The 25,712-nt window shown below is 42.5% G+C and overlaps 1 protein-coding gene across 38 annotated transcripts in view; it reads right to left on the bottom strand.

Annotated features, from left to right (window-relative positions):
- The window catches only part of LOC306980831 (receptor-type tyrosine-protein phosphatase delta), a 441,722-nt gene that overhangs the window by 199,832 nt on the left and 216,178 nt on the right, over positions 1-25,712 (bottom strand). For all 38 annotated transcript variants that reach the window (XM_079580272.1, XM_079580307.1, XM_079580305.1 and 35 more), the window contains exon 7: positions 22,140-22,187. The gene's annotated coding sequence lies outside the window, so the exon portion shown is untranslated. The remainder of the gene's footprint in view (positions 1-22,139; positions 22,188-25,712) is intronic.

Genomic DNA, 25,712 nt, shown 5'->3' with positions numbered 1-25,712 from the left:
TGCAAAATCAATTTATATATTATCAATAATGACATTCCACTTGTATTAATCAAGATTGTTTCCCTGTTAATATTTTCCATATATAAGACTGGCTTCAGGACAAACATGGTAGGTGATTACTGGCTTGGACCTCAAAATATTACAAACCATTTTTGACATTTCCAAGTTTGCAGTTGTCAAGCTAGATGTTTTTCTTTCTATTTTGACTCCTGACTAGCACAATAGAATGGATGTCTCAACAAACCATAACAAAAAGCTCCCAAACCGCTCTCCCCCATGTATGCCCATGGAGCTAATAAAAGTATCCAGCGCTGGCAGGAGGATGAAAATGCTGACAGAATCACTGCGCCCTCCTGCCAAAGCCACAGACACTGGCGAGCAAGATTTGGCTCATTTCACTAAGAGCTCACACAGTTCCACGGGCGAAACATGTTCAAGCAACAGCAGCGCTCGGAGAGACAAAACCGCAATACACCGCGTCCCTATGACCCTCCTGCTCCATATGGCCGAGGAAGGGCCAGAGAAAATAAGCACACGGCTCGGTGGGGGAGGGCAGCCTTGGCAGCATCAGAGCCCCCAGGTCCACTGTGTACAGGGCAACACACCGACCGCTATGGTGCAACACGCTTTTCCGAACCAGTGCCCCCGTCCCGATTCATATACTGCAGCAAAGGGCAAAAAAGTGCTCCGAGAGGAAAGCCAAAAAACACAACTTTTGAATTGGGCAGCGGGACATTCATAACATTGTAGGAAATCATGCACTTGGCTGGAATATACCCATAATGCTGTGCTTGCCTTGTAAACAATATGGCGCCGTAAACTAAGCAGACCATAATATATTCTTGTGGAGAAAGTACCTATTGACCACAAATCCGTGCGATGGGCTGAAATAGCGGAGCATTTAGCCAAATTGAGCTGTATCTTTTGATGCCGCAATTAAAGATTGCACCATAAATCTTGAACAAACGAGCATTTCGCAATTTTTAAAACAGTAGTTCCTTGGAGCAGATCCTCAGGAGTAGCCTATGTTGGATGTTTTGTGTGGAAGGGGGGATGAGAGGACACAAAAGAAACCCAACCACACAGAAGGGAGAATGTAGAAACTCAGAAACGCATCCACTGCCTAATAATGGCAAAAAAAAACAAAAACAAACATGTGACCATATCTACAAAATAGCTTCCCGATTCTTCCAGGCCAGTCCCTACTAGGTCACACACCGGCATACATTTTAAGCATAGCACTCAAATCAATTGCCCCGCAGGTTCTCAGAGGCATTTTGAACGGTCTAGCCAGTGTTTAGGCCCCGGGGAACATTTTAGTCTACTTTGGCTGACCTCTTTGTCCTTAACCCATAAATATATCGGCCCTATTGAAACGATAACTGCCTTTTACAGTCTGTGGTCAACTCAACGGGAAACGCTTCTCGGACGGCCCCAGTGGCACTCAAAGCACTTAACTACAGCGGCCACAGCACTGAATATTTGTTGATTATCGATATGAATTCAGACATAATGGGAGCCGGGAAGCAATTGAAATGTTGCCGAGTGATTGCCTCTTGTGACCTTATTTGGAGTGGCTATCTTTACTATGGCTTTGCTACTTCTTCTTCTCCTACAACTACCACCACTGTGACTACTAAAAAGTTTTACTCCCAAACACAATAAGATCACACAATTTAGTTTCTATGTTATTGACTTCATTTGTCCTGTATTTCCCAAAATAATTCTGTTATTGATGTTGCTACACTGCAAAAATTGATCGAAAAAGAGTTACAATGGATAAAGATAAAGACGGAGAGTGCGTCTTTGGGTCAATCACTTTTTCGTAGGCTTGTTTGCAGGTGCTCTTCAAGGATCCAGGTACAACATTATAAAGAAGATGAGGCGATCCGAGGCACTCTGACTTAGGTAAAAATCCTTTAATATCACAGGAATATCACAGAAATTATTTAATATCGTCCCTGTGCTATTAAAGGATTATTACCGAAGTCATAGCGCCTCGGATCGCCACCGAGGCACTTGATATATTAAGATACTGTTTGATCTTGATATATCAAATAAGATCAAACAGTAATTGATCTTAATTTGATATATTTTTTGCCACGATCTGTGGAGTCCCCCAGGGGTCAATCTTGGGACCCCTCTTATTCAACTTGTACATGCTTCCATTGGGTCAGCTAAAAAACAGCGATAATGTATCTTAACACAACTATGCAGATGACACTCAGATCTTTGTGTCAGTATTTACCGTGAATTCAGTCAGCTAGGAAAGACCCACTAGGAGTGTCATCCAATGAGAATTCAGGGTGGTAGGTTATGGATTAATTGGCGGTGACAGCTCTGCGCTTTACTTTCCAGTTATGCAAATGATCTCCATTGGATTACTGGCTACTGTCCATTTTTTCTTTGTAGTTTACATCATCAATCCCAACATCCTCTGTTTCCCATCTCTTTATCTCAGAAGCCCTATACAGCGCTCCATCTTCCCCCGAGCAAATCCCTGGTAATAGACTGTTCAGCATTCCTGGGAATCTCCCCCTAATTGTCTTTGCCTTTGTTCCGGCTTCCACATATTGACAGCTATAAATCTCGCAGAAACATCGGATCCAGCCAAATCCCTGTGCTTTTTTTTTTTTTTTGAGCGGGATGTTGCGATGATAAGCTGGTTCTGTCATTGGGAGAAGAAAACCACTCCGTACAACAAACAGATCTGAGCTGGCACCAAAGACAAATCTACCGACTCTTCATTCTACATATCTCTATTTAATGATATTATATTTCATTTCGCCGGCAGAAGAAAAACACCATTACCCAAAGCAGCGAGACGTAACGAGCCATTCTGCGGCGGATTTGGGGCCCTCCTTTGGTGGTACAGTAATTGAATTGTACAATCGGCACATGGCATAAAGTTTTAGAGTGATTCTGGGGCTGTTCATTTATGCGACATACGAGCGTCGACTCCGCGTTTACAAAAAATGTTCCCGCTAACGGTCTCAATGTCATTTTGAGATGTCTATTAGCAGGAACTTTGTGGAATTATTGATAGGATGTTACTTTTATTAAGTTAATTATTATGTGGTGGGTTTTTTCTTTAGGGTTTTTGCATTTCAAAATCTTCTCAATGTGTTCTTGAAATCATTCACTCTTCAATCGCTCTGAGAGGTGGTAAGCTACTCTTCTTACCGCCGCCCTGAGGCAAACTGATGGATTTATGACAATCTATGCCTGTGGCCGGTTTGTCCAACACCAAACACACAATCACACCGCTGCAATATTTCAGCGCACTGGGTGAATTATCCTGCCCACAGACATAGCAATAAGCAGTGATACTAAGATGTATTTTCACCTTGAATATGTAGTTCTGGGTATGAGCCTGTGGTTGTAGAAGTATAGGCACAGAAAGTGATGGGCTGCAGTAGATGCAAGGCCCAGATCTTGTGTTTCTGACGCAGACTATTGCGTAACTTTTTTCACATAGTGGGAGCGCCCTTTGATATCTTGCAGCTCCCCGACGAGTGGGAAGTAAGTGGGGTGGAGAGACACCCATGGCCAATGGCGATGTTGTGCAGAATAGCTTTTTCCTCCAACCAAACTCTGTGGCGAGGGGTGAGGGGGTGGGGTTGTGGAGATAAGATAAGATAAGAAAATCTTATTTTTTATCTCACAACGGAGAAACTCACTTGTTACAATCGCCATTCAATAAGATCACTCAGAGTGTGCAAAAACAGACAGGAAATGTGCAAACAGTTAAATAGTAGAAAAACTAGGTATCTTATGTACAGTAAGTAAAGCAAAAATCTTAGGGGGCGGAATTATAACAATAAGGAAATAATAAATAAAAATGGGATAAAAATTAGTGGGGGTGAACATGTGCTTTTGTTTGGGTCATGTTGGCGCAATTACAGCCTAGCGAGTGCCGACCCGCGCCACAGCAGGACTGGCTGCAGGCTACATCCATTCTCTCAGGACGCAAACATTGCTTAGCTCACGATGGGGTTAATAAAGTTTTTTGTTTGACCTGTAAGAGCCTATAACGCTAAAGGAAGAACACCAGGCAGAGCGATGCAAATGAGGAAATGAATGTGAGACTGCTGCCAACAGCGCACTGCTCTCAGTGTTTCTGTAATAAACCACGCCTCAGTCCTCAGTTATTAGCAACGTCCTCTTGCTCGTGGCGCAGGCACAACGCAACAACAACAGCTGTGCCCATGGAAGATGACTATTGCGTTTAGAACCTGTGCTGTCCTTGTGCCAGACAGAAGATCTGGCCGGCAGTGTTTACAATATGTAAAGCAAGACACAAGCAGCTGCAGGTATTTGTTTGCATAGAGGTCCACTTGATATATAGTAAACTATAAGATTTGATTAGAGAGTGAGAAAAAAAAAAATGCTTATAGAGTTCAGTCTGAGCCACTAAGACAATATTTGCAGTAGCGCTTGTACTTTCGTTACAGATAACATTTTTGAAGGCGAGAACACAAGGGGGGAAAAAGGGATGAAAATGTAGCAAAAGTGGCTTTGATTCTGTCACATGTGATTGTTTAGTGGCTTAAGATGAACCCTGGGATGATTTGGGACTGGGAATTGGACCCCTTTGACATCCGTTATCTCTGCGCCACTGGAGATACTTGAGACAAATGCATCAAGATTTTGTTCCTCAAATAGGGCACGGCGCCAAGTCAATTAATTTGCTTTTAAAAAACTGGCAACACGCCACCGGAACTGTAAAATGTCCAAAGAAGCAATTATAGAGTTGTACAGCATTGACCACTAGTAAAAAGTACTGCTGTTCTGACCCGTTATCTGTGAGAAGCAGATGCCGTTACACAGAATGAAGGAAAATTGTTTTTAAAGAAGTTAAGACATTGCAGATGAGGGCGGTGGCTCAAAAAATGGCTGTACTTTTCTTATGCCACTTACAAATATCTGCTATGTGTGTCAGCATTATAGAAGTACATAAAATGGAGAATCATTTAAACTTCAAAGTTGTTGAACTCCTTAAGAAGAAATGCGTATTTTAGCAATTCTTATTCATTGCTGCCGCCGAAGAAAACCTCAAGATCTCACAAAGCAAAAAAAAAAAAAAGGGTTTAATTGGGGCGTGTATGGCTCTACCGCAGCACTTATCCAAAAACCAAAAAACAGGACCAGCACTTGAGCTCCGAGGATCACAGAAAACTGGTGAATTCATGAAACAGGAGGCACTTAGTGAAGGTGACAGATGTTTCACTGAATCAGACTCTGGGAGAGAAATAAATAAGCGCAAAGTGCAACAAATGAGTTGAATCCGCCCCACGTCGCGGGCATCTGTGCAGCAGCCTGCCACTTGGCTCAGATCTCTTCTTTTGATAGAAAATGAACCCAAAACTGCCTGTGTTAATAGTTTTAAGCGCATGACCAGGAAATGTCTTTTGCTTATTCCTTGTATGTAACACGGTCCTACATTACGCTTTGTTGAGGCTTGTAAAACTGCACTCAGATTCAACTGTAAACATGCAAATCTAATGCTAATTTGTTCTTTTCACAACAAAAGGCATTTGGACCCCCCCCCACGCAAAAATGTTAACATATAAATACCACCAACTGCAACAACAACAAAGTCGAGGCAGTGCATGAGGTAGTAATGTGTCAATGTCAACATATTTTCTCTCAAGTTGACAAACGACATGACATGACCTTCCCTCCCCGCACCTCGACCCCCCCACCCCCCCACCCCCCCGTCTTAGCGTGACACAGTACAGCAGTCTATTGTGCGCATTACACTCGCGAGTCATGCACATCTGACTAAACACGGGCTCCCGGGCTTAATGTAATCAGGGGAAGCCATATTTGCGCCGCACGCAGTAACCCAATATTTCATAAACCGGGATCCCAGGGTCTGCTCATCAAAAACCCCCGGAATGAAATATGAAAAAATGTTTATGGTGCGGTGGTGTTTGCTGGAATAATACTCTCGGCAGGTGAATAATCGCGGCGGCTTCCGAGTGACAACGCCGAGCAGGGCTGTAAATAAGATGGCAATAGAACTGAAGGAAATGACTGTTATCCCTTTAGGAGGCTGCGATGAATATATACAGTACATGACGGGGGGGTTACGCCGAACATGCGATTTTAAACAGGCTTGTAACAATACACAAACAGCCTTCTGTCTCTTACTCTACACTACTTGTCAACATTGAGTGATCAGCTTCTGACTACCTAGAAAAAGTATGTTCCAGAGCTGGCAACAATCGATAATATTCGCCATTGATTCATCACAAAGCTAGCAAAATGACTGAGTTGATGACTGGTTCCAATGTATAGATCGTGTGTTCTGCTGAAGAGAACTGATCTGAATTTACTTTGGATATAAATGTACACTGCGTAGAAAGAGTCTCCATATTAGTCAAGGGAAACTATTTTCTACAATGTATTCACCCGTTCTTCATTAAAGTCTCCATCCAAGGGCATGTATACTTAGGGATCCACATGTTTACACAGATAACCATCTTTGTTTCTGTCCGGGCTGTCACCAATATCTTCTGTCACGTTGTAGCCTTCAAAACTGCAGCTTTGAAGTTCACTTGAATGAGGTTGCATAGTTTGAACTCTAAAAATAAAGAAATTCTTCAAAATACCACCATGAATGGAGGATTTGTTCGCTTTGAACTTAGGAGACGATTTTCTGAAAATGAAAAAGGTCCACAGAATCACAGTGGAAGAGGTCAAGGAAATCAAGTCGGAAACCAAAGACCGGTAATACCTTAGTGAGCTCCATTTCGTCGGCCACATAAACCTTCTTAGTTAAAAGAAAAGCCATGTTGCTTATGTTTCCATTCAGCCCTGTCCGCCTTATCTTCCAACGCAGCCAACTGTATGGTCCGGCGTCGCCTCGGTACGACAAGTGCAAGATAAACTTGACAGATCAACTTTTTCGATAGTCGCCAAAGCCCGTAAACAACTGAGGTTCCCGATAATCTGATAATCCAGCAATGAGAGATTAGGAGCGCGCAGTATTATTGTGTTGTCACTCTTGCTTACAGGGTCACCGGGGCTTTTCGCTGCCAGGGTTAGCTGTCCAAACCCGCAAATCCAAAAGAGGTGTCAAATCTCGGCAGGTGAGGCGTTGTGATAAGGCGGTATTACAAGAGAAGAAAGGCAATTATCAAAAGGTTTCCAAAGAAAGATGAAACTGGTCAGGGAAGTGGCAAGAGGAGCTGGTGTGTTCGATGACATCAAACGCAACATATAAAGAATATCGGAACAGAATATGAAAGATCTAATAGTTCATCACGATTGTAAAGTCTGAGGAGAAAACCAAAGTCAATACATGGGTTTACAAATGAATATCTAAGAAGAATATCGGAGATCCAGCATGTCATCAACATCTAGCATCGAGCGACCTGAACAATAGCAGTGATGGAAGGTGGAAAACCCACAGCGACATGGTGAGGACAATGCTTCGCAGATTGTGAGACAGTGGAATAGCATTTGAGACGAACACCTGAGGGAAAAAACGAGCGAGAGGGTGACCCAAAACAACATGAGTCGAGAGAGGAAGCGCTAAAGAAGATTAGCACAGCTGGGCGGTGGCGAAAGAAGCAACGGCAAACGGAGATGAGTGGAATACAAGTGTGATGGCCTTACGCGACTTCTAGTGTTTGGATCTTAAAGTTTTAAGGGGACTGTAATCATTGGTTTGCTTACTTTAGACACTCTACAATACAATACTGTGTCGCCTTCCTAAACATTGGACCTCACCATCTAAAACAGGCATTACCTTAAACCAGTATTTCCTTACGACTCTTAATTTTTCTTGGCAGACATTACCGCTCGCCCACATACACTCCGCTATCTCACGGGGAGCTAGAGCCAGAGAGTCGGAGTAATTCAAACATTCTTCAAACTGCAATTTATTTTCCCTGAGTTGTAATTATGGTCTATTAAAATGCAAATGATGTCAATGGCAGAGCGGCGCTAATCACTCACTGTCTGTTTATGGCCGGTCGAGCCACATTAGGGGGAGACTGGAGTAGCCGAGATGAAGGAGATCCTCTATCTGAGAGCCATCCGATAAACGGCAACCCAGAATAAATGACCACCGTGCGTGCGCTAAGAGAATGGAGAGATAGTCCACATAGTGTATTCAAATTCATGTAGCTCAGGGCAGGATGTATTACAGCTGGGGATTGCGAGATCTAATGGTAGAAAATGGTCAACGAAGCCTTGACCATTATTTGTAGGCTTATGCATATCCATAGTGGTTCTTAAATGGTATAGTCTAGTGACATCAACCATATTTAAACCAATAATAATGTCTCAGAGTTTCTGGACAGACTCCAGCAGCCGTTAGATTGATTGAGGGATGTCTTCTCCGGAGCCTGGACACTGGTGGTGGTATGGGGGACCCGGAAAGGATGTAGCAGTGTGAAGCTTCGGACAGAGGAGACGGTGGAGGGGTGGAGGTGGGTCGTAGCACAGCTGGGAAGGCGGACGAGCCATAAACGCTGGAGCTGATTGAGATGATTGGCTGCAACGATGGTGTGGCTCTGAGCTGATAGGCTGAGGTGGAGGTGTGACCCTTGCAGACACAATCATTAGCTGGAGGTCGGTGAAGATGAAATTAGTTTTCCTGGCTGAATTTGCGCCTAGGCTTTACTAAGCAGTTTGGAATTGTTTGAGTACATATCAAAATACAGTGTTTCTGGTGTATTAAGCACCAGTCTGAAAGCTATTACTAAGCCGATGCGTGCGCAAAATACATAAGTGCAGACCACAATCAAAGAATGTCTAAAAAAATAAAAAATAACGTATATTAAGTTAACTAACAATCCATATAATCATATTTTAGCCGATAATGCCCAATATATGTTCTCTCAGGACTGTGTTTGCGCTCTCTAAGGACTGAAAAGAAGAGCAGAGTTCATGTAGATTATGGCGCGCACTGATTTTCCAGTGGGCGGAGCTCCAAAGCTAAACATATCAGATCAATGATGACAACCCTTGTTTACAGCTGTATCCATGAGTGCCCATGAGTGCATCGCTATGGGCAGAATATGACGCATATCCATTGCATGAATTCACTTAGATATGACAGAGATGCACTGTGACTTTTTTCCCCCATATATATAGATGATATATAGATTTTTTTTTTTTTTTTACTTTCACACATCGATCTCTTTCTTCTTTCGTTGTATTTTTTACAGTGAAGACCTGACACCGACGGTTTTGTGGGACAAATAAATGAAGGTTAATAAATTGATTATTAGTGATGTTTTTCATTGATTGTACAGGGAAATCTCAATCTCCAACAGCAGTGCATGTGGAATCATGAATAAGTGAATTACATATGTGGGCTAAGCTTGCCGCGATATCCCCTTTGAGCCGGGTGTAATTTCAGCACTGTTATTTGATCCTGTTTACACATGTATGTTCTGTGGTCCCCGTCACCTTTTGCTATGCATTACATCCAGCCTGGTGGGGATTAGGCTTATCTGCAGCTCAGTTACCCATACCGCCGTGACAACACCTCATGCCCCCCCCTTATCGCGAGGTTAGCCGCGGAGACAACATGGCATTATTAACAATCAAAACGCCTTTGAACTCTTCCTGGAATCCTCGCGCGACATTGCAGAATACAGAGTCAAATGGTTTGAAATGAATATCAGAGCATTTCATCAAATTCCATGCACGTCTATGGCGTGTGTTTACAGCTAGATCGAGATGCTAAAAATGCATTTACGAGGCTTGATTTTGGTATCAAACACTCAGCCGTTTTTTAACAAGTCTGGGACACTGTGCAATGAAAAAAGTGTGGAATCTGCTATTTGGGGAATGTTGGCAAGACATCCTGACGCAACTGGGTACAGTAAAGGAGGTTTGCGTATTCCCATGGCCTTTTCTGGCTTTGAGAATGCAGTGACTGTTTGTTTGTTGGTTTTTTAAGAGGCTAGCCTTTGATTGACCTTGCTAAACCATCAGATGTTGTGCTAGAATCTTATGCGAAGGGCAGGATTTACCTTTTGGCAATAGATGTGTATGTTGATGTATAGTGCAGTAGCCACAGTAACTCCTGAGCATGCTGTGTATAGGCCTGTCACAACATAAATGTGTGTAAAGTATCGCAATATTATCGACTCTAACGATACTAGATACTATCAACTCTCAGGAATAACAATGAGAGTAATCCTTTGTTCAAAAAGTTCATATTCATGTCCTAAAATACCACACAAGTTGCAATAAACATGGAATATAATGTAAATGTATCGTTTATCTGTTTTTTATGTTGCGGTAAGTCGATATAGTAATCATCATGACAGCCCTAACTGTGTATTACACAGGAATACAAAACAGGGGACTGAAAGACAACACATATAGCTATATCACGTCACTCTCTGCCCCAATTATTTCACTATTTCTAGATAATATTGGGACGCATTGGGCGCATGCTTTACAACCGAAGATACAGATAAGTGCGGTCCTCTAAACTTAACAAATTGGGCAGGTCATTGCAGCGGAGTGCTTTTGTAATCACCTGTGGGAGGATTTGTGCGAATATAAATAGCCCTTTCATTCGATCAATACTGTCATCCCTCCTCCGTCGGCTCACATTAGGAGCATGAGCCAGGTAATAACGGCCGACTGTTGGACACACTCTGTAGCTGTTCTGTTTGATCATAAGAGGCGGTGTCCCCCAGGGCGCCGTCACGGGCCCGCTGATAAATTCATCTCTCAAACTGTCCCGGTGGGAGCATTGACTTTTCATTACGGAGATCACTGCATTGGAAATTGAATTTATTTTGGGCTTAAGAACGTAGCCGAGGCTGTTTGAGTGCTAGCCCGGGGGCCACAGAGGCTTGCCAATAAACTGAAAGACAGTGTTTTTCTCTTCTTTTTTTTCTTCTCTTTTTGGTTGACTAATGGCGCTCCGTCGTACCCCGGAGTTAAACGCGTACAGGTGTCAAGAAGTAGCGTGCAAAGTTGTGCCTCTAACAGCGGAGAGAGTTCTTTGCACAAGGGCGCTTGATGCTGTTAACCTACTTGGCAATAATGATTTAAGCCTTGAGCAAGAATACTGTAGAAAAATGTGCGTGGAGACATTGACACACGGATGTACAGTTCTGTGGATAAGTTAGAGGCCGATGTGAATACTGTTTGTGCCTTTAGTTATGTGAATATGTGGAATCATCATCATAGACTTCCATGAAAGCTTTGCATCTGGGCGAATTGGTCCAAAAATATTGAATACGATTTCTTCAAGTTTAGGAATAGCTTCGCTTTTACGCCAAAACCTTTTCCTTGTGTCAAAAACAACCTCACAATAAGAGAATTGCAAATACTATCGCACTAATGCACGTTTCTATTCATTTGTAGGTATTATTACGCTTGCCTGTGTCACTTAGAAGGTGCTTAAAGATGACTCAAATCATAAAAGTAAATAAAGCCATCCTTTCCACATAAATACAGGTGTCAGTATCGGCGTATAAACAAGCAATAGCCCGGGCCATAAACTACAGGAACTTAATGAGCTTATTACCTTCCACAGTATATTACCGCGCCTTTACAGTTTCATTACGCTTTTATTTATAGGCGGCTTTCACCAATGGAATTCACGACTCCCAAATACCAAAGGGTCAGTCTCCGTACTGTACCCCGCTCCTATGCAAAGCCCGAGACGCCGCGCCGTAAATTTCACCAAGGTGAGCTAAAGTGTTTACCCCATTAATTTATTTCTGCTAACGCCGGAGCGCTGACCCATAAAATGAGCTAAGATAATACTGACCTTACCATGGTCTTTGCACATGGAGGTAATTGCCATGGCTCCCAAGATCAATCAATATCGACTGTGCTGTGTTCTTTTTTTTTCCTCCCGCTAATGTTGGATCTGAATGGGCAAAATAATCCAGAGAAGGATGGAGAACATATCCCTGATGGTTTAACCTTTATCTGGCTAACATGGTCACTTATCTGTACAATTATAGATTTTGCCAGTCAAGCGCTGGAAATCTGTTGAGTGTTTAAAAAAAAAAGGGGTGCGGGGCTAATTGCATGAGGGGCGATTGAGCTCAGAAAAATAATTCATTCATCTACTGCTTTTCCCCCCTCATGGTGTTCCTGGAGACTGACCCAGCAGCTATGGGCTGTCAGCGAGGAACACTCTCGACACAGGGCTGGCAAAGGGACAGGGGCAGGGGACTCCAACCTGTAGCTTGGAGTCATAAGTCACTTCTTAAAACCTTATCCCTAAAGACCTTCTAGATCTCTGCATTAAAGGGATATTTCAGGATTTTTGACATAGGGCCTCATTTCCTTGTTATCCAGAGTGTTGTTGATTTCTTTTTTTTAAATTTCTTTTTTAAAATTCATGCAGTCCTTATATTTCAAGAGTTTAATGGTGCTAGGCTAGTGCTAGGCTAGCGCATGTCTATGGTAACTAGTAGCCTGCATTAAAAACAGTCTGACCCAAGCACAGTGCACCTGAGGAAAATCACTTATAACATGAGACTTCCAATATAAATGTCTGTATTGACTGAAGACATTTTGAAATATAACCATTTTGCATTTAAAATAACTTATTTGAGCAGCACCAGCTTCCTGGTTGGTTACCGGATCTACAGTCGTTTTTTTTTGTTTTTTTTACCTGCATAGTAGTTTGTTTACTACACGTGGAATTCACAAGGAGCTTTCTACAAATCAGACAATGCTTGGAGGACTACCCGATGATTTTGAAGAGGTTTTTAATACCGGCTACTAGTTACCATAGACATGCACTTGCCTAGCACTAGCCTAGCACCACTTAACTCTTCAAATATAAGGATTGTGTGAATTAAAATATATATATATATATATATCTCCAGAAATCAACAACACTCTGGATAACTAGATAATGAGGCCCTTTGTCAAAAATCACGAAATATCCCTTTAACTTGATGAGTCGAATTTGGTCTTGAAAAAAATAGTCAAGTCTTATTAAAGCCACACCGCGTAAAATTTCACCCAATTAACAAAATTGAAATACAAGCATTTATTTTGCGATAGATATTTTCACCATTGAAAAACACCTGAAACAAACATGTGCTTTTGCTCTGAGTGGCTCACCTCTGCTAAAACATGACTATAACTTTACCAGGAGTGGGTGCGTCTCCAGCTCGTTTCCATAGAGATGTCGACTAAAGTCAATAGAGAGTTAGAGTTAAACATGTTCGGTCCTCATCCAGATTCATTCTTTCATTATCCACTGCAAAATATAGCATTTTCTATGTCAAGCTGGTCATCAAGAGCATGTTTTGTGTTGATGGTACAGTATAGTCCAAAATGTTACACAGTGTGCCTTTAAGATAGATGACATTTCTCTTACCATTTGGCTTTATTTAACCTTTTCTAAGCAAGAATGTCCGACTGAGATCTCAGAATGTCTTTTCAGGAGAGCGCAGACCCCAAATGCGACTCTATTTGTACATGTTTTAGTGGTGTAGTAGTGGTTCCTAAACTTTGCTTTCTTTGAAGCCTGTCCTGTACATGCTATAGTCGGGATACATTGCAAAATGCCCTGGGTCAAGAGATGCCTGTACTGAAAAAATAACCATTTTGTGACTGCTTCATCAAAAGTTCTTTATCAAACGTACAGTAAGTCCATAAGCTCTTTAGAAGCAGACGTTTGTCATCTTCCACGGCAAAATTAAAATAGATAGCATCACATTAATAATTCCCCGGTACACAGACACACAGTTCCTATGTACTCTTAAGGCATTTGATGTGGCTGTTTAATTTTTCAAGGTAAGAGCACACAGACTTCGCAGGCGTTTCCATCTCAACTTGATAAATCTCACCATCTTCCCTTTCCTTGCCATACTGAAGTAATTTATTTTCCATCTCTCCGAGCTATATTTTGCAGTTAATATTTCATTTTTTCCCCCTCATACATTCTGACAAAAGATGCCACGAGGGATGATAAGAATTCTGAAACCTTTGCTCTCTCGCGGAGGATTTACCTTGAGAAAAAAAAAAAAAATTCAAAACATACATAACTCCGACAAGCACAGGATTGACTCCCCCCACTTAATACTCAAAGCATTCCCGGTGAATGAAAACTGGGATACTCGATAACTGCTCTGATTATTAACAGAGTTCATGATGAAACTGCTAACCTAGTGGTTTGGTCAGCGGTCGTGATGTTTTGGCTAATTGGCGTCCATTTCTGTTTTCGACTTCGTTTAACAAGTGTAGCAGTTTCCCAAAACACTGAATGCTGATTGCGACCATGAGACCTGCCGCCAGCCATGCATTTATCATTCTCTCCTTCGACTGCGGATTACGAGGAGCAAAGTCAAAAAATATGAATGGCTTTGTGATAGGGAAAGAACTGAAGTTGGTCGATTGCAGCGATTTACAATGCTCGCTTGCATTCTCCAAATTGCGGGTTCCTTGAGTGATGGGTAGCGTTATCCTTGGGGGCTATTCAAGTCGGTCCTTAATTTGAATTTGATAAGATTTCTCCCCGAGACATTGTTCGGCTAATGTAAATTTGGAAAGCGCACTGCTGGCTTAACTTTGATGAGGTGTTAATATCTTATATCAAAAGCAGATAAAACCCGTATTAGCCACTGCGGTCTTGCTTCGAGTGGGGACTTATTAGGCTGAAAAGATGAGAGGAAAGATGGTGGACGAATTGCGGGCCCGGCTTTTGTTACTTGTCCTTAAGCTTTCTGATGGGGTCAACTTCATTTTGTGACTTAAATGCTCGGGGTTTCTATAATTCCGACGAGCTGACATTGTTTGAAAGATCTAATTCAGCCTCTCGATTTTCACAGACCGCAACATCCGGCGGATTACGCTGTCCCCTTAGCCTGGGGAAGCTTTGATAATCGCTTGTCATTTTCGCACTTGTATGGCCTTACCACCAGCTTTGGCGGTTTGTAAAGGTCCTCGGTTCAATCAAATGTTTGTGAGATTAGTCGCTCGCACTCCTTTCAAGAACTATTTCAGTGCCGGGCGTCTTTTTAAAAATATATGTATATATTTGGCTTAAGGCACTCATAGTGGAGCAAGTTGGGAATATGCGGGGAGAGTGATAAATTTGTAAACTTATTTTAGGCTCCACTAAATGTGCCGTGTTATAATAGACTCGCTTTTGGGATGTTAAGGCAAGGCAAGGCAAATGTTTTATTTACAGAGCACATTTCATGCACAAGGCAACTCAATGTGCCTCACAGCAACACCAAAAACACAATAAAAACACAATACAACAAATCAATCAATACACTCATATATTCAAAATTACAAATATGGGTATATTAAAACTATACATTAAAAGTAGTTAAAATACCATCAATTGTGATAGGCAACAGTAAATAGGCATGTTTTCAGCCTTGACTTGAACATAGTCTCACGCCCTCGCTGTTCCACACTTTTGCTGTGTGAAACTGAAGCCCAGCGTCACTGTGTTTAGTGGTGACTCTAGGAACCACCAGGAGACCCGTGCCTCAGGATCTCAAGGCCCGCATGGTTCATACTGCTGTACCAAGTCAGCTATATAATTTGGTGCCCAACCATGAAGAGACTTATAAACTAGCAGAGCTATTTTAAAATCTATTCTCTGAGCGTCAGGAGGCCAGTGACCGGAGCACTGGACTAATATGGTCGTATTTCCTGGTTCTGGTCAGGACTCGAGGAGCAGCATTTTTAATATACTGCAGCTGTCGAACAGCTCGTTTGGAAAGGCCAGTGAACCGGCCGTTACAATCATCTAACCAAATGGAGACAAATGCATGAAGTTTTTTTTTATTTTAGCAATATGTTTTAGGTGGTAACAGGCCGCTGATGTAATGGACTTAATATGACCATGATTCCTCCTAAATTTCTAACTTGATTTTTAGGTTTCAGTGAAAGAGCTTCAAGATGACCAATGGCAACTTCTCTGTGTTTTTGTGGGCCAAAGACAATTATCTAATTTGTATTTAAGTGGAGGAAGTTATTTTGCATCCACAAACTAATCTGTTTGATACAATGACACAGTGTATCTACAGGCCCATGTTCACCGGGGCCCCAGAATCAACCCCTGGCAAACCCCACAGGTCAATGCCATTTGGTCTGAGACACATGGCGACATAGTAAGTTCGTTCATCAAGGTAGGCTCTGAACCACTCGAGAGCCTTTCCAGAGATTCCCACTCAGTGTTAAATAGTAAAAGCATTAGTAAGGCCAAAGAAGTCTTGCTTTTTCAAGGATTTGCAAACACATTCCGAACCACTGAGTAAGGTGACCACTGTCCTATTTTAGACTTTTCATTTGACAGAAAATCTGCCAAAATCTATTAGTCACAACCAATGCATGAATCACTCACATACCTTTCATATCATGGGCCGAGGAACAAATGTGTACTTTACCGAAGCACTTATTTGTGAATTGCCCCAATAACCTTTATGCACTTAACACCCACAGTGACGAGGGCGAAGCTATGCAAACATCCTTACTCAACGTCCTGCAGAAAACACTAAGTAAGCACATTGTACACAGCCAATCAATGGTTCGGACTGAAAGGAATGAGTGTTTGACTTACTGACTGAGGGACAGCGTCGATACTCAGCACTGGCCCTAAACAAGTCGGAAAACACCTTGGGTTCCAGCATCGTGTCCCATTGATTTCTATTCAGCTCGACGCGGATTCTGCAGCATTTAGACATTCAATTCCCTTTCAAACCAAGTCATTACACAGCCGAGCATTTAATTAAGCAATCACAGCGGTGCAATCTGAATGATCCAGTGACTAAACGGCGGCCAAGTTGGCGCGGTGTAAATGTGGGGCAAGTTGGGCACTATTGTGGGTTTTTCTCTTTCGGCTTCCACAGACTCTAAACAAGATCGCGGTTACTGCGCACGTCATCAAAAATGATTGAAGAATCCAGAGTAATCCGTTGAGTTAGACTGACATCCGCGGGTCAGAGTGACGTGACCCTGTTAGCAGCAAAGGATGCCATTTTAGCGTTGGGTGAAGCTGTTTGAGCACGTCCTATGCAGCAAACATGCCAAACGAAACTTGTGCGTCAGCAGTAGTTTCAGTTAGTTATCTGAGCCTGTTCCTAAATGCAAACATATGTTGGAAAACGGCTTCTTGGACCTGACTGATTCGAGCATTCTATCCCCTGAATGGTGGTTAATTTCATGGCATTTATAGGCTTATTTAACGTGCATTTCTGTGGATGAATGATACTTCTTATTTACTCGTTCTTCCGCGCAAGAGTTTCATCGACCAAAACCGCACTTTCGTTGGCCTTGTTACGCTCGAAAAATCCACTCTGTTGCTTTCACAATTAAACATGTTAAAGGATCCTTTGAGATGGAAGAAGCCAGGTATTCACGGCTGACCTGGTTCCTCCACAACAAAAAGACTGTCTGATTTTCGCGGGCATGGGGCGCAGATGTGACTTCTAACTCCTCATTATGTCCAAACTATGCTCTCCCGCTTTGGCTTTACGCCGCCGCGGTGACATTGAAATTCATATGAGGTCATCTGGGGGCTGCTTGTTATGGACTATTAATGAACTTTGGGTAGCGGCAGATACAGTGCTTAGATACGCCTTAATCTCCCCGTCTAGATTGCCTTGTCGCTTCAAATCAGTGTTGCTTATCTAAAAACAATTACCCGCAAAAACTGTTTCCCTTGACTTTTTATTTGATCCCAGGAAATCGCCCAAAACAGCCAAAAAAAAAAAAAAAAAAAAAGCCATTGAAAATTGACACCAAAAAATTGACACTTGTTTATTAAGCGCGGACAAATTGTGTAAATAAGCGCTCAAAAAATGCACAGACTGTGATGAAGTGGCGCTTTGATTTCGTCCCAGTCTTGGTGAATCGAATTGTGAAAACGTTTGAACTTGTAGCGTGTCCTCTGCGTGGTGTCCAGGTGTACAGGTGGCCCGGCACCTGCAGCAGCACCTGTGTCACTGTGAAGCAGTATGTCGGCCTCTCAAAGCCATTTGTTCGCAATCAGGACAGTACACGAAAAAACAACTGCTATATTAAATCGAGGCATTTCACACTGATAGGCTATAAATACATACAAATACGGCCGGGAAAATAGTTCAACGCATGGTGACTTGCTTACAATGACACTTTTATCAAAACGTGAGTGGAGTTTTCTCATTTTGTGGGTTGGTGGGTCCTTTTTTTATCATTTTTAATTCCTTTATTTTAGCTAATGTTTGCAAATTACAGTGTATGTGCAAGCCCAAAAGCAAATTAGAACATAGTCAATGCTAGAGACAGTAAGGAATGAGACGCTGGGCTGGTCACGTTATCAAACTGGCCTGGAGCGCCCTCTGTAGGCAGCAGTGGGAATGACACAAAGATGATTCACTGTTAATGGTGTGATGAAAACACTTCGAGTCCACGAATGCTCAGAACTGGTCCAGTGATGGATTGCAGGCTTCAAGGAATCATCTTGGAGCGCTTCAGCAGTAAACGGCCTGTCTCACCAGGCTGGGGACTAGTTGGAGACTCGAGTTGCTGGTCAGTGGTCACATAGATGTCTCCGCGATGTCCCCTGGAGATAAGATGAGTCTCCGGGTAGTCTCAGTGAAGATGAACAGGAGACTTGAAAAAGACTCTTTGAGAACTCCTTGGTATCCGACAAGTATCGGAGACGTTGCAGGGATGCTACAGAAACGTCTCACAGCTTGAGGACAAGTGTTCGCAACATTGCCACAGCTGCTTGAGACCACGTAGACCCCTCGGAGACCTCTCGGAGACCGCTCGGAGACCTCTCGGAGACCACGCAGAGCCCATAGACTGTGGACAGCTTCTCCTCACTCCTCCCCATTTGCCATAGCAACTACGTTTGAGGGGGAAATCATGGCAGATTTACAGACTCCTCCTACCCTGCTGTGACGGAGTATGTTCCTAAAAACGGCATAAGGACAGGATCTTCACTGTAGACTTGGCCCTCGCGGGATGCGTAGTTCGGTCGTAACCGCGCCATCGCCATTAGCTCTCATCCTAATGGCCTGTCAAAGTCGGGCCTTCATTAGTATACGAGATTTCTAAAATGTTCCTTACGAAAACCCGCCTGGTCCCTGTAATTGTGCCTAACCCAGCGTTTTCACAGGAGGAATATCTAGCGTTTAGGAAGTTTACGAAGTTTTGGAAGGCTTTACAGTTGTTTTTAACGTTTAAAGTGCAATGCCTGCTTATGGAAAACTAGCTTGTTTTGCTGCCCCTGTATGGAAGCGCTGCAGCAATGGAGGGCAATGGTGACACCCAGCGTCGGCGTCATGAAACTCTGCTACCAGCGGCCATTGGCAGAGACTGATTTGGAACCTGGAGACTCGCCTTATTGCCAGGGGACGAATCAGAGGCATCTCCGTGACCAGCGGCGACTCCAGTCTCCAACTAGTCTCCAGGCCAGTGAGAAAGGCCCTTTGTAAACACGCAATCAGTCCGAGTTGTGGGGTGACTTTGCATCCTTATGGTCCTTAAGAAAATCTAAATGTTTTTGTTTAAAGCTCAAAAATGTCGATCTTGGAAGCATATGTCAGATCAGTGGTGGTTAAGGGTCGACCCTCCGCAAACAGCACAAACTGTGTGATCTCCTAATTAAGTTGTAATATCAAATGAAACGATAACATAAGTGCCCCGAACACCAGCTGCTGGTTCATATCAAGAATCTCCATTTTCTCTTTAGGTGAACTTTGACATTCTAAACCTGCGACTACAGATGTTAATCAAAGTCAGGGCTTAATCCCGCTCTGATGATAAGACGCCGTATTTAAGCGGGCTTGTATTTTTAGCGGGGGGCTCGATCAGGTGAAATGAAGAGGAACTGATTGCTACTGGTGATTGTGCTGATTGCATTTTAAATTTAAAACTTTCTCTCGCTCGCGCAGGGTCCTGAACAGAGAGTGGCAAAGTGAGGCGGGTAAATGCCAAAACAAGGTGTCTGCGCTCTTTGACAGACGAAAGGCAGGACTTGTTGTTGATTTTGTGGGCGAACCATTTGGTGTTAGTAAGACGGTTTATCTGAACCTGCATGGTTTGCAGATGGATAAGCGGTTTTGTTTTACATCCAGAGACCTTTCATCCATGTTTACCTTTGTACCAATGCATAGGCAGCCATTTTACATTCTTTAAAACATACTGTGTAACAAAAATGTCAGGCACGGTAATAGTAAAAAGGAATATGCCTTCTACAATCCAGCCAAGGTAAACTCGGGATACATGAAACTTACATTTCATCCAAATCCCTTGTGTTTTCTAACTTTGTGTACCCATAATACTTTCTTCCTCCCCCAAACCCATTCTGTCGTCAGTACACTATATAACAGAACCGCGTATTGTTCCCACCAGATGCCAAAGTAGGACAAAAAAGAAAAAAAACGGCATTATTGTGTCTGCAATATAGCTATTTTCCCATTACCCTGTTTATGTATCACCGCGGCGGCATTAATCATCAACATGCTTTCAAAGTTTAATAAAACAATCATGTTGGGTAGGAGGGAGAGTTCAGTATTCCTGACCCCCCTCTCACAGCGGCTATGGGCTGAATTTACAATGACTCGCATAGCTGTGGCAATTTCCCCCTCCTAGTCAAAACATTATGGATGCCTGTGCTGCAGCTGTCAGATCAATGACGTTCGAAAATGTACGATGAAAAGGCATTTGCATGAAATATGCCGTACGAGATGGGGTATTAGCATAAAGGGAGGGCGAGCAGTGTCCGCGGCCTCTCGGGGAGATGACAGATTATGGCATGTACGAGCATATGTACAAGCTGGCACCAAGCGAAAATCTTTAAGAAAATGTCAAAGAGTATACACGCCGTGTGTTGCATTTGAAAGGGTGGTCAACAAATGCCATGTCTGGAGCTTATAAGGAGGGATGAGCAGCAAAAGTTCAGTATGATTATATGGCATTAGCTGCAATCACAAGCAATTGGATTGTCTTGTGTATGATCACAAGAGGCCACTGGGTTTCTTTGGGTATTTCTCATACAAACTTGTACTGTTAGGACTTAATTCAAACTGGAGTTCTTCTTATGATAGATACAGCCTAAAAAGTCTTAAGAATTCACACACACAAAAAATAAAGACACAAAAATACAAGACAGGCCAGTACGGTACATAACCGTACTTAAAGCTGCACTATGCAACTTTTGTTATTTGTGCATATTGTACCTTTTTAGTGACTCAGTGGCTGTATGAGTGCAGGATGACACCTTTGATTTCCCTCACAGTGGCCTTTTTGGCGCTCCAAAATGAATTGTTTTAGGGGTTTGTACCAGGAACTGGCCAGAAACCCCAAAACAACTGATTCTGGGGCATCATAGAGGCCACTGAGAGTGAAAGCAACAGCCACTGAGTCACTAAAATGTCAAATATGCACAAATACTAAGATATTTTTTTTGTCCACATAAAAAGTTACACAGTACATCTTTAAGTTCATCTATAATAAAGAGCACTATAATACAACAAGCTATAACAGCAATTTCGATGTCGTCAATTGAATCAATGTTTTCAACAAATAATAAAAGTTCTATGAAAGGCATAAACAATCAGTGTTCACAGGCAGGGCATTGCTTCCCTCGCGCTGTAAGAGATTTTTACAAAAAACAGCATTCCAAAACACCCGGCGAAAATCGCGGAAGTAAACAACAACAACAGCAGCCATCGCCCGTATTCCAAGTCCCTGAATAAATGAAATCATCCTTGCACTGCAGTCTTCGTGAGCTCAGGCTACATTTTTCGCCTCTCCAGCCCTTGTTCAAAGCAGCGCCACACATGTATGTAGTCTCTTTCATGCAGAGCTCTGGAAAGGGCCGAGGTATTGTCTGATATAGAACAAACATGTGTCTCCGTGTGAGCTTAATAACCACCGGACCCCTGTAGGCTTTCACAAAGGCGGTGCCGAGGGTCACTATGGTTTTGGGGTTTCTGGGCAGCACTCATTTGACAATTACAGCAATTCTGATCATAATATAGAAGTGGAAGGAATTGACTTTGGAACTGTACGTGCAGAAGAGGGACCATTTTGACTTATAAGCCTTTACTGCAGTATGCTTTATATACAGCTTCCAGAGACATCATGAAATCCCAAGTAGAGCGTATATGTGTATGTGTTTGCTAACATGAAACCACAACTGATCAGTTGAAGAAATAGGGTAGACCTACCTTGAGGTGTAAGGTGTGAAAGTCATGGAGCATCCTCTCTCCTGAGACCTGCAACAAAACCAGAGGAGAGGGGTAGAAGGGGAGAGGGGAGGGTGGGGCACAGAACGTGTCAGTCATCATTAGAAACACAGTGCAATTACAGAGCAGCCCCAATGACAGTGATTGATCAATGAGGAACTCCCTTAATGAAGACAAGGATCCAGGGGCTCTTTGGGCCAAATTGGTAAAAAAGTTAGAGGTGGGAGTAGTGTCCCCAAATACCCCGGGCGTTAAGAGGACCAGGCAGTTTGCTGAGGGAGTAGTACAGAAGGTCAACTAAGGGAGTCATTTGTGGATTCTTCTTCTCAGGCGGCATTGTTTATATTTCCATATCAGGTTTGGGGCCCTAATACTGTAAAGCAGGCAACATCAAATGGAAAATTAAGTGCAACATGCCGATAGCAAAGTTTTATCTTTCAGCTTACAACCGCTATTTAGCCCTTTCCTTTATAAATGACCCATCAAACACATTCCAATATTCTTTAGTTGTTTGATATTAAGCCAAAGCCTTTCCTCCGAGCAATTACTGTTGTGCTTCTGGGCAAGACAACATGCTATGGTTGTGACATGTATGACCTCAAATATATTTCAAAATTTTAAGCATTGAATTTAAATTGTTCATTGTTTTAGGTCTGGCATTTCTCCTGGTGAATATCACACGTGAACTGACCAGCCAAAAACCTTTGTCCTTTGAAAATGCATTCGATATGTGTTCCCTAATTAAATCGAGAATGCCAAGTTAAACACTGTAAAGAATAGCAATGATGTTTTTAGCTCCAAATGCACGAAGGGACTTGCAGTATGTGTCGAAAAATGTGATGAAATTTGACAGGCTTACTATTCCCACTCGATATAATGAAAAACACAGTGATCCGGTATCACTGAAACGATCTGAACGTTACACTGCTGACATATGCTGCTGCGAGTGTGATTTTGATGAAGTAAAACAAATACAGAAAATAACCCAGCACAATTTTATTCCCCAAACGCGTCTATAGTGGCTAGTTTTCCTTGGCACTTTTGACTTTGTTAGCCCAAACAGCGGTGATCTCAGGGGCCACTTCAACATGACTGCCTCAGCAGGACTGTCGAGTGCAGGCTCATTGTTAAAACAGCACCAATGAGGAAATCAGGCCCCGGAGGCAATGGCTTCATATGCCACTGTGTTGAAATTCACTTTCTGATTTCACCCTGTAATGGCGGTGTGAAAAATGTGCTCTGCCTCGTGGGCTGATCCGACAGAAGGACGGGCATATTTGCTTTCTGTTCCTTTCGTGCCGAGTACACAGGTGAGGCCAGTCGCCGGAAACAGAAAGCCCTACAAGGCACGCAGCTGACTGGTGTCGCAACGCGGTGCTCCTTCAGCCTGAGATGGACGCAGTGCACGGCATATGATTAACATAAATTTACTTTGGATAAACATGATCTTAGAGTGGTTTGTAAAGGACAAGGGAAGCATGTAAGATTGTTCTTTCCAACATCGATAGAGGACATGCACTGGCTCTAGGGGGCTTGGAAAAGGCTAAGGTCTAAACCGTTTATTTTGTAATACGCAAAAATAATTGTCAATATTCTAGACCAGTGAATGCTCAACAAGGGAGGAATATCCCCTAATGGAGTCCCGATTTGTTTGGTCATAAGTAAAGGTCATCACATAATAATATTTCAACTAAATAGAGACCATCCCACACACACATGAATTGTAAATTGTATAATAATAATAATAAAAATAACTGTTGTGATTTTGTTTTTGTTATCTTGTGATGCGTTTGTGAAGGCTGCAGTTTTGGACTGGGGGCCTGTAGGTCTCCAATACACCAATGAAAGAGGATGGTGAGAAGCTTAAAGAGAAAAAGATTGGGAACTCCTTTATAGACCAGGAATCTCCAGAAATGGACTCAGTGCATAACTTCAAATCAAAACGCCGCCCAAGAAGTGACTTCCTGTTTCCGTCCAGCACACCAAAATAAAAGCACACAGTTTGCCTCATTGATTAGTTCAGCAGGTACTTGCAACATTACAAGAACATAATCAAATACACACATTTTAAGTGTTTTGTCTGTTAGGCAGAAAGACAGTTGAACTAATGAACTGCTGAACTAATGAATAAGATGGTGCTTTTATTTTGCCGTGCTGGATTGAAACAGGAAGTCACTTCTTGGGCAGCGTTGTTATGATTTGAAGTTATGCACAGCGTTGTCCATAGATCTTTGTTCATGTAAGAACAAAGGCATACAATGAAATAGTGCATTGTATGAAAGCTCGAGTGTGACTTATTAAAAAGTGCAGCAGCATTTCACTATTATACTAACTAACTAACTAACTAACTAACTAACTATTTATCAAAGTCTTTTAAAAGCTTCCCAACATCCAACACCAGTGCATTTCAGTCAAGGCTATTCCACAGCAAGCAAAGTGAATTAGAAATTGACTAAGTCTTTATGCAGGACAGCCTTTCCAATCATAAAAGAGAGCTACCCAACCAGTACCCAAGTTTAAACAGAGTGCAATTTTACTTTTTGTCTCCCGACTGGTCTTTCACATCAAGATTACCTCAATCTAATAAGAATTGAAAATTGCATATTAAATCATGGCATTCTTTCATTTTCCAAACCGCCTGCAGCTGCTTAGACTGTGCAGTTCAGAGAAACCCAGAGGCAGAAAAATAAAACACTTGCGGTCGAGTGTCTAGATACAAACTCCGGTTTCTGGATTTTGTTGCACTTCGGTTCCCATAGAAACTGAAGCTGGTCACCCACAGGAGGAAAGGTGGGAATACCTCTAAATCGCTTCGTGCTGCGCGGGTTATAATAGATTGTACTGCGTGGACATAATTGCTGATAATTGGTACTTTGCTGGTGTGTTATGCGGAATGACCAATGATACAATAGTGTTAGTGTCTTTAAATATTCAAAGCTGGGGATATTAAACCCTTTGCAAATAAGCTATATTTAAAACGTGCCTCACTCCATTGCCTTGTAGGTTCATAGACTGTAATGTTTATCTGGTAGAATGCTGGGTCTGATTGCAACAATTTACAATAAAAGATACAAGTTGTTGCCACCAACTTGGAAACCAATGTCACATACAGTACATAAGGCTTCTAGCAACAGGCCAAGTCTCTGGATAGGCTTTTCAATGTGCTCCAAAGTACAGATAGGAAACAGGTGAGTAATAAGCCATCATTCAGTGCAGTGCAGTTCAGTGGGTGCTCACACTGTTGTTCTTCAGCCGTAGCTTAAGCTTTAATAAGAAAAGTCTCAAGTCCGATTGGAACTTCAGCTCCAGTGGTAAAGAGTTCCATAGCTTTGTTTCTCACCGTGAGTAAAGACCATCCCAGAGCACCACCTCAGTCTGAAGCCGACTCCACACTGACTCCTCTCGTCCGCACGCCATCATTGGTATATTTGTGTATTTACAAACTAACCCATACGAGCGATCGCGATGTCGTCACATCCGGGGGACCGTGGTAGGCATTTTATGTTTTAAACAAATGATAAGAATCCTATGATCGGCAAAAACAATGTTCATAAG

This window comes from Gobius niger, assembly GCF_951799975.1.
Source record: "Gobius niger genome assembly, chromosome: 21".
NCBI classification, from domain to species: domain Eukaryota; kingdom Metazoa; phylum Chordata; class Actinopteri; order Gobiiformes; family Gobiidae; genus Gobius; species Gobius niger.
Note: the sequence above shows the minus strand (reverse complement) of the source record. Positions and strands in the feature narration are given on the sequence as shown.